Here is a 10,518-nt window from a genome sequence, read left to right as displayed (position 1 = left end):
CATTAATTTCCAGCAAGACTAAGGTGAGATATCCCTTCCTAATGTGCTGAGGGCGATTTGGTCAGTTGAGAGTTTGTGGATTTAAAGTTATTCTTGATGTGATTTAGGAGGAAAAAGTGCTTAAGGACCACCTGAAAGTATAACTGAATTTGGAGCAGCAAAACTAGGTAGGGTTTGACGAATAAAGTCTTGATTGATTGTGTTTGAGTTGTGTGATTATGATATGGTTTGGCTGTGCTTGAAATTGTTGATTTATATGAGTGATTCTTGTTGAAATTTTGGTGAAAATTTGATGAAATTTGATGATATTCAAGCTATGAAACATGTTCTTGAGTGCAGCTGGAAAAACGAACCCTAATCCTTAAATTGGGGTTCAATTTGTGTTTAAAACATGTAGAAAAGATGGGGTTTTAGTGGCTAGGAATTTATATTGAATTTTGGTAAAAATCGGTTGCTGAAAAGACTGAAAAACAGGTAAAAACAGAGAAAGAATCTGAAGAATATACGAAGAACACGAAGAACACTTTGAGTGTGATGAAGAACATGGAAGAGCAGGCCTTAGATCTTAGAAAGGGCAAGGTTGTAATTATTTGGTGTTTGAGGGGTTATTTTGTAATTTCTGAAAGTTAGGGTGGTTAAAGTAGAAATATTAAACGTTACCGGGGTAAAAAGTTAATTTTAAAGGTTAAAAGGTAAAGGCAAGGTAATTTTCGAAAATTTAGTAATAAAATAATAAATAATAATTAAATATTAAATAATAATATTTAATTAAAAATAATATTTTAATAAAATTAATAAAATAATGCGGAAAAAGACAGTTTTCTGTAAAAGCTTTAGAAAGACAACTTTAAGCGTAGAATCTCATAATTACCTTCATAAAACACTTAGGGAGTGGTAATAACATGTTAGTGAGGCAAAGATAAAGGAAAGATAAGAAGTTAAAGAAAAGATAAAAACCAAAGAAAAGTCTGTAAAATTTTAATAACAGAAAAACAGACAGAGATTAGTGAACGAACTAGGGCAATTAGTTAGTCCTTGAGTTGTGACTAGGGTTAGGTATTATATGAAAAGTTAAACTATTTCAGTATAGACTTAATGAACCTATTCTTGGGACAGGCTAACTATTCATTCCGAAATTTACATAAGCCTTAAAAACAAACGTTAAACAGAGAAATCAGAGCAGAATAAAGTAACACAGAAAACAGAGTATCCAGAGTAAAGTAAAGAGATAAAGAAAAAAGAGTAATAGGGATATAGAGAAAAGAGTAATGAGAGCAGAGGAAACAGATACAGAGAAAAGAGTAATAAGAGCAGAGTAAATAGACAAAGAGAAAAGAGTAGTAAAACCCACGGACGGATAATTGGTTAAATACGGGAAGTACCCATGAACTGAATGATCATTGATCTCGGGAAAACCTATGAACTGTTAATTATTTTATATGCGGGTAAAACCCACGAACTGATAATCATTGATTACGGGAATAACCCACGAACTGTTGTATGTTGATCTCGGGTATAACCCACGAACTGAAGATTACTGTATTGTTGAGTATTGATCTCGGGTATAACCCACGAACTGAAGATTACTGTATTGTTGAGTATTGATCTCGGGTATAGCGCACGAACTGAGGATCGTGTTTTTTGTTGTATGTTGATCTCGGGGAAACCAACGAACTGAAGATCATTATTTTGTTTGTGAATTGATCTCGGGGACGCCCACGAACTGAGGATCACTGTTTCCCCTTGTGCGTATATTATGGGGTCGAGCTTTGCGCCGACTGCCGGTAGTCACGAAGGAGTGGTATTCTTACCACCGACACGTATGCACTAAGGACACAAAGGGAAACCATATCTGGGACTTGTTCCTAGGTAATGTCGGGCTGCAGGGTGTAAACCGACACCTGAGCTCATGGCCTGCATAGGACAGACATGCATCATACTTGGTTGTGCATTTTATCTGTTATGATTATTGAATGAATGTATGCTCTGTTTGTTTGTATTCTATTTTTGTAATTGCGTTTTATTTTCTTGTATTCTTTTGTTTGTGTTCTGCTTTCTGTTTTCTCTATTTTCTCTATTTACCTGTATCTTCTGTTCACTACTTCTCGGTATTTTACTATTCATCTGCTAAACAACACGGAATTAATGAACTTAACTAATAACCCTGGCCTTACTAAGAACTCCCCAGTTCTTACCCCTTCTCTCTCCTTTCCCCCTTCAGATGGAAGCAAGAGTACCTTACTGTAGTTCGTTGATGATGGTTCTGCAAAGAAGATTCCGCTCTAGATAGTCTTCTGAGTCTAGGGTGAATATTATTCTCTGTTTTTATGTATATACTGTGAGACCAGCCAATGTCTACACCCCGTTTGCATGTGAACTCTAACCTAAATCCTGTGTACGAGACTCCTGTTGTATGGCTACTTGATGAGGTACCAGAGAGACATCCTATGGCAATGTCTGATTGTGCAGAGGAGTAGCAGATGATGTTCTACCTTTTGATGACGTCCCACCTGACTTGAGTTTTGAAGACCTAGAACGTTCTTTCCCTCGCTTTAGTAGTTTAGAGGGACTAGGTGAGTATAGAGTCTAGGCTAGCCTAGGTGCCAGCTTAGGGACCACTTGAACAGGTCAGGACCTGGGATGTTGTATGTATATATATGTATATAGTTAATATCTAGCTATATCTAGGGGTGTTCTAACTAAAAGTCTATACTCTAATAAAGGCTGAATCACCGAATGTTGTCAACTACTTGTGATGTATGTATGTGTGGTTGTTTATAACTATTTTATCTGTTATTACTTGTGAATTGATTATGAATGATTCCATTTATTAATCCAAACATTTTAAAAAAAAAGGTACCTCGCAAAATAACTACGTTTTTAACAGCGAATCAGGCTCATATAATAAATAATAGATAATAATTAGAAAGACAAGTTGGTAACGCTCAGTTTCTGGTATGATCTAGACATACTGAAAATTGGGTCGTTACAATTTGGTATCAGAGCAGTTCGTTCCTAGTAGAGCCTGGGGAGTGGACTGATTATGCTTCATTGCATACTCTGCTTGTGTGTCTCATGCTGTTAGGGTATCTTTAAGATACATTTGGCATGAATGTCTATGAGTGCTCATTTTGGGAATGTTCATGCTTAACTTGAGATATTAAGATTGATCACCTTAATGTTGATTGTTTGGTGCGGATAAGACCTCAATAACTGTGAATAGGCATGGTTTAATCGAGCTCCGAACGATGAATTGACGTGAGCCACAGCTATCTTCATAACTGTTATGATCTTCATGGCTATGGCTGTGTGAGAATTGGATGCTGTAAGGAATGAATCGATCTCTTCGTTAGGATGGCTTGAAGGAAATAGACCGCTTGAAGAAGGATTCTCGCACCCAACTGAAATTTTGAGGGAAAAATTTTCTTTTAGGAGGGTAGAATGTAACAACTCTGACTTTCAAATACGTGAGATCTTTTCTGAAAGTAAGGATTTCTCCGGAAGATCAGTAAAGGGAACACCTATGATATATCATCAAGCATCTCAATCCTCATTGCCATTATGTCATCCTTAAGCTAGAACCTCTTCTGAGGCAAGCTCGATAATGCAATCGCGAAGAACCTAGTTTTTGAACCGTATCGTTGGCAGTTTTGAATCTGATTTTTGTAAATAATCTCTGTTTGATGAACCAGACTTGATTCATGAGAGGAGAGAGATAATTGTATAATATTATCATTATATTAGTATTAGAAGATGCTTGAATGATATTATAAGGTTACCTGGTCTGTTTTAGTTAAAAACAGAAAATCGGTTTAACCAGGTTTACGGTGTACTGGTGCAGCTTAGCTCCAGCACTCTCTAATGACTTTAGCAATGCTAAGGCCTCATCATACATGTTCTATTCTCATAATAAATATGTTACTAGTGTCATTTAGTCTAGTAGCTCATAAAAGAATTTTTAGAGATATTTTTACAAGTGTTTCGATACACCTAGTTTTAGTAGATATACACCTAATATATTTTAATATTATTTTAACCCACCTCCAAGCCAACCAATCACAACTCACCTTAAACCTCCAAGACCTCCAAGGCTGTCTCATTTCATCATTTTGGCCGAAAATAACAAGAGAGAAAAGAGAGAAACTTTCATGAACACTTAATCTTCAAAGCTTGATTTCTTCTGAACTAAAACTCAAATCAAAACTCCGATTTCACCAAAATGATCCTCTCTTCTTCCTATACATAACCATGTGACTTATCAAGGCTAGAAATAAGGTGAGATGGCTGTCTTCCTCCCTCTTCAATTCGGTTTTCAAGGAAACATGCTTAAACATGTGTTTTCTTGATGTTCTTCCTTAGGAATCATGCTTAACTTGACTTGAGGGGCAAGAAACGTTAATTTCCAGCAAGTCTAAGGTGAGATATCCCTTCCTAATGTGCTGAGGAAGATTTGGTCAGTTGAGGGTTTGTGGATTTAAAGTTGTTCTTGATGTGATTTAGGAGGAAAAAGTGCTTAAGGACCACCTGAAAGTATAACTGAATTTGGAGCAGCAAAACCAGGTAGGGTTTGACGAATTTAATCTTGATTGATTGTGTTTGAGTTGTGTGATTATGATATGGTTTGTCTGTGCTTGAAATTGATGATTTATATGAGTTATTCTTGTTGAAATTTTGGTGAAAATTTAATGAAATTTGTTGATATTCAAGCAATGAAACATGTTCTTGAGTGCAGCTGGAAAAACAAACCCTAATCCTTAAATTGGGGTTCAATTTGTGTTTAAAACATGTGGAAAAGATGGAGTTTTAGTGGCTGGGAATTTATTTTGAATTTTGGTAAAAATCGGTTGCTGAAAAGACTGAAAAACGGGTAAAAACAGAGAAAGAATCTGAAGAATATACGAAGAACACGAAGAGCACTTTGAGTATGATGAAGAACATGGAAGAGCAGGCCTTAGATCTTAAAAAGGGCAAGGTTGTAATTATTTGGTGTTTGAGGGGTTATTTTGTAATTTCTGAAAGTTAGGGTGGTTAAAGTAGAAATATTAAAATTTACCGGGGTAAAAAGTTAATTTTAAAGGTTAAAAGGTAAAGGCAAGGTAATTTTCGAAAATTTAGTAATAAAATAATAAATAATAATTAAATATTAAATAATAATATTTAATTAAAAATAATATTTTAATAAAAATAATAAAATAATGTGGAAAAAGGCAGTTTTCTGTAAAAGTTTTAGAAAGACAACTTTAAGCGTAGAATCTCATAATTACCTTCATAAAACACTTAGGGAGTGGTAATAACATGTTAGTGAGGCAAAGATAAAGGAAAGATAAGAAGTTAAAGAAAAGATAAAAACCAAAGAAAAGTCTGTAAAATTTTAATAACAGAAAAATAGACAGAGATTAGTGAACGAACTAGGGCAAATTAGTTAGTCCTTGAGTTGTTACTAGGGTTAGGTATTATATGAAAACTTAAACTGTTTCGGTATAGACTTAATGAACCTATACTTGGGACAGTGATGAGCAGATAATTTATACGCTTTTTGACATTGTTTTTAGTATGTTTTTAGTAGGATCTAGTTACTTTTAAGGATGTTTTCATTAGTTTTTATGTTAAATTCATATTTCTGGACTTTACTATGAGTTTGTGTGTTTTTCTGTGATTTCAGGTATTTTCTGACTGAAATTGAGGGACTTGAGCAGAAATAAGATTCAGAGGTTGAAGAAGGACTGCTGATGCTGTTGGATTCTGACCTCCTTGCACTCAAAGTGGATTTTCTGGAGCTACAGAACTCGAAATGGCGCGCTTCCAATTGCGTTGGAAAGTAGACACCTAGGGCGTTCCAGAAATATATAATAGTCCATACTTTGGCCAAGAATAGATGACGTAAACTGGCGTTCAACGCCAGCTTTCTGCCCAAATTTGGCGTCCAACGCCAGAAAAGGAGCCAAAACCAGAGTTGAACGCCCAAACTGGCACAAATACTGGCGTTCAACTCCAAGAAGGACCTCTACACGTGCAACACTCAAGCTCAGCCCAAGCACACACCAAGTGGGTCCCAGAAGTGGATTTATGCATCAATTACTTACTCATGTAAACCCTAGTAGCTAGTTTATTATAAATAGGACCTTTCACTATTGTATAAGACGTCTTTTTGACCATCTTTTAATCATTTTAGGATCTTAGGATCATCTTTGGATGCCTGGTTCTTAGATCAGAGGGGCTGGCTATCTCGGCCATGCCTGGACCTTCACTTATGTATTTTTAACGGTAGAGTTTCTACACTCCATAGATTAAGGTGTGGAGCTCTGCTGTTCCTCAAAGATTAATGCAAAGTACTACTGTTTTCTATTCAATTCATCTTGTTTCGCTTCTAAGATATTCATTCGCACTTCAATCTGAATGCGATGAACGTGACAATCATCATCATTCCCTATGAACGCGTGCCTGACAACCACCTCTGTTCTACCTCCGATTGAATGAGTATCTCTTAGATCTCTTAATCAGAATCTTCGTGGCGTAAGCTAGAATGATGGCGGCATTCAAGAGAATCCGGAAATTCTAAACCTTGTCTGTGGTATTCCGAGTAGGATTCAATGAATGAATGACTGTGACGAGCTCCTAACTCGCGGTTGCAGGGCGTTAGTGACAGACGCAAAAGGATAGTAAATCCTATTCCAGCATGATCGAGAACCGACAGATGAATAGCCGTGCCGTGACAGGGTGGTTGACCATTTTCACTGAGAGGATAAGATGAAGCCATTGACAAGGGTGATGCCTCAGACGATTAGCCGTGTTGTGACAGGGCATTGGATCATTTTCCCGAGAGATGACCGAAAGTAGCCATTGACAGTGGTGATGTATCACATAAAGCCAGCCATGGAAAGGAGTAAGACTGATTGGATGAAGATAGCAGGAAAGCAGAGGTTCAGAGGAACGAAAGCATCTCCATTCGCTTATCTGAAATTCCCACCAATGAATTACATAAGTATTTCTATCCCTATTTTATTATATTAAATTCGAAAACACCATTATCAATTTATATCTGCCTAACTGAGATTTGCAAGGTGACCATAGCTTGCTTCATACCAACAATCTCCGTGGGATTCGACCCTTACTCACGTAAGGTATTACTTGGACGACCCAGTGCACTTGCTGGTCAGTTACACGGAGTTGTGAACTGTGGTCTTGGCATCATGTTTTTGGCGCCATTACCAGGGAAAGAAAGGGCGATGAATTTTACATACTTAAAGTGCAATCACGATTCCACGTACCAAGTTTTTGGCGCCGTTGCCGGGGAATCAATTTCGAACAACAATTCACAACCCGAGTAGCAATTTCGCATACCAAGTTTTTGGTGCCGTTGCCGGGGATTGTTCGAGTTTGGGCAACTGACGGTTCATCTCGTTGCTCAGATTAGGTAATTTTCTTTTTATTTTATTTTCAAAAATTTTTCAAAAATATTTCTAAAATTTTCTCATCTGTTTTCAAAAAAAAAATGTTTTCAAAAATTTTATTCAAAATTTTTAAGAATGAATTCTAGTGTTTCATGAAGCATGTGAAGCCTGGCTGGCTGTAAAGCCATGTCTAAATTTATTTGGACTGAGGCAGCAATTTGTTATAAAGAGCAAGCTAGTTGTTGCTAATCCATCTGCTGCTGTTCCTGATTCACCTGCTGAAGCTTGGCTGGCCATTGTCCATGTCTAGTGTTTTGGACCGAAGCTTTCATTGAAAGCTTGGCTGGCTAGTGAGCCATGTCTAATTCCTGGACTAAAGCTTTAGACTAAGAATGCAAGATTCTTGGAATTCATATTAAAAATTTTGGAATCCTTATTTTTCTTTTTCATATAAATTTCGAAAAAATCCAAAAAAAATAGAAAATCATAAAAATCAAAAACATTTTTTGTGTTTCTTGTTTGAGTTATGAGTCATGTCATAAGTTTGGTGTCATTTGCATGTGCATCTTGCATTTTTCAAAAATTTCATGCATTCATAGTGTTCTTCATGATCTTCAAGTTGTTCTTGGTAAGTCTTCTTGTTTGATCTTGATGATTTTTTGTTTTGTGTTGTATGGTGTTTTTCATATGCATCCTTGAATTCTTAGTGCGTAAGCATTAAAGAATTCTAAGTTTGGTGTCTTGCATGTTTTTTTTGTATTAAAAAGTTTTCAAAATTGTGTCTATGATGTTCATCTTGACATTCATAGTGTTCTTGGTGTTCATCTTGACATTCATAGCATTCTTGCATGCATCACATGTTTTGATCTAAAAATTTCATGCATTGCATCTTTTTAGTATTTTTCTCTCTCATCATAAAAATTTCAAAAATCAAAAAAATATCCTTCCCTCTTTTCTCTCATAAATTCGAAAATTTGAGTTGACTCTTTCAAAAATTTTTAAAATCAAGTTGTTTCTTATGAGTCAAATCAAATTTTCAATTTGAAAATCTTATCTTTTTCAAAATCTTTTTCAAAAATCAAATCTTTTTCAAAATTCTTAGTTATTTTCAAAAATTCCAAAAATATTTTTCAAAAATCTTTTTCTTATTTTTATATCAATTTTTCGAAAATAACATAATCAATTAATGTTTTGATTCAAAAATTTGAAGTTTGTTACTTGCTTGTTAAGAAAGATTCAAACTTTAAGTTCTAGAATCATATCTTGTGATTCCTTATGAATCAAGTCATTAATTGAGATTTTAAAAATCAAATCTTTTTCAAAACTAATTTCTAAAATATCTTCTTATCTTACCTTTTTCAAAAAGTTGGTTTCAAAATATCTTTTCTAACCTCCTAACTTCTTATCTTTTCAAAATTTGTTTCAACTAACTAACTAACTTTTTGTTTGTTTCTTAACTTTTTCAAAACCACCTAACTAACTCTCTCTCTCTAATTTTTGAAAATATATCCCCTCTTTTTCAAAAATTTCTTTTTTATTAACTGATTATTTTTTTTTATTTAAAAAAAAAAATTTTTTTTCGAAAAAAAAATACTAACCTTTTTCAAAAACTATTTTCGAAAATCACTAACTCCTTTTCAAAAGTTATTTTCGAAAATTCTCCCTCTTTCCTTCCACTCACAAAGGGACCCCTATACTGTGGTATAAAGGATCCATATTATTATTATTATTTTTTTCTGTGCCCTCTTCTTTGTCATATGAGCAGGAGCAAGGACAAGAATATTCTTGTTGAAGCAGATCCAGAACCTGAAAGGACTCTGAAGAGAAAATTAAGAGAAGCTAAATTACAACAATCCAGAGATAACCTTTCAGAAATTTTCGAACAGGAAGAGGAGATGGCAGCCGAAAATAATAATAATGTAAGGAAGATGCTTGGTGACTTTACTGCACCTAATTCCAATTTACATGGAAGAAGCATCTCCAATCCTGCCATTGGAGCAAACAACTTTGAGCTGAAACCTCAATTAGTTTCTCTGATGCAGCAGAACTGCAAGTTTCATGGACTTCCATCTGAAGATCCTTTTCAGTTCTTAACTGAATTCTTGCAGATATGTGATACTGTTAAGACAAATGGAGTAGATCCTGAAGTCTACAGGCTCATGCTTTTCCCTTTTGCTGTAAGAGACAGAGCTAGATTATGGTTGGATTCTCAACCCAAAGACAGCCTGAACTCTTGGGATAAGCTGGTCACGGCTTTCTTAGCCAAGTACTTTCCTCCTCAAAAGCTAAGCAAGCTTAGAGCTGATGTTCAAACCTTCAGACAGAAAGAAGGTGAATCCCTCTATGAAGCTTGGGAAAGATACAAACAGTTGACCAAAAAGTGTCCTTCTGACATGCTTTCAGAATGGACCATCCTGGATATATTCTATGATGGTCTGTCTGACTTAGCTAAAATGTCATTGGATACTTCTGCAGGTGGATCCATTCACCTAAAGAAAACGCCTGCAGAAGCTTAAGAACTCATTGACATGGTTGCTAATAACCAGTTCATGTACACTTCTGAAAGGAATCCTGTGAGTAATGGGACGCCTATGAAGAAGGGAGTTCTTGAAGTTTATACTCTGAATGCCATATTGGTTCAGAACAAAATATTGACTCAGCAAGTCAATATGATCTCTCAGAGTCTGAATGGAATGCAAGCTGCATCCAACAGTACTCAAGAGGCTTCTTATGAAGAAGAAGCTTATGATCCTGAGAACCCTGCAATAGCAGAGGTGAATTACTTAGGTGAACCTTATGGAAACACCTATAACTCATCATGGAGAAATCATCCAAATTTCTCATGGAAGGATCAAAAGCCTCAACAAGGTTTTCATAATGGTGGAAGAAACAGGTTTAACAATAATAAACCTTTTCCATCATCCACTCAGCAACAGACAGAGTCTGAACAAAATGCTTCTAATTTAGCAAATCTAGTCTCTGATCTATCTAAGGCCACTGTGAGTTTCATGAATGAAACAAGATCTTCCATTAGAAATTTGGAAGCACAAGTGGGCCAGCTGAGTAAAAGGATCACTAAAATCCCTCCTAGTACTCTCCCAAGCAATACAGAAGAGAATCCAAAAGG

The 10,518-nt window shown here is 35.6% G+C and overlaps 1 non-coding gene across 1 annotated transcript; it reads right to left on the bottom strand.

Annotated features, from left to right (window-relative positions):
* Positions 1 to 9,682: 9,682 nt before the first annotated feature.
* Positions 9,683 to 9,790, bottom strand: LOC148567431 (small nucleolar RNA R71). Its single transcript, XR_015881806.1, has one exon. It is a non-coding gene; the product is annotated as a small nucleolar RNA R71 (small nucleolar RNA).
* Positions 9,791 to 10,518: the final 728 nt, after the last annotated feature.

The sequence above is a fragment of the Arachis ipaensis genome, chromosome B4 (genome assembly GCF_059453495.1).
Source record: "Arachis ipaensis isolate K30076 ecotype BB chromosome B4, ASM5945349v1, whole genome shotgun sequence".
Classification (NCBI taxonomy): Eukaryota; Viridiplantae; Streptophyta; class Magnoliopsida; order Fabales; family Fabaceae; genus Arachis; species Arachis ipaensis.
Note: the sequence above shows the minus strand (reverse complement) of the source record. Positions and strands in the feature narration are given on the sequence as shown.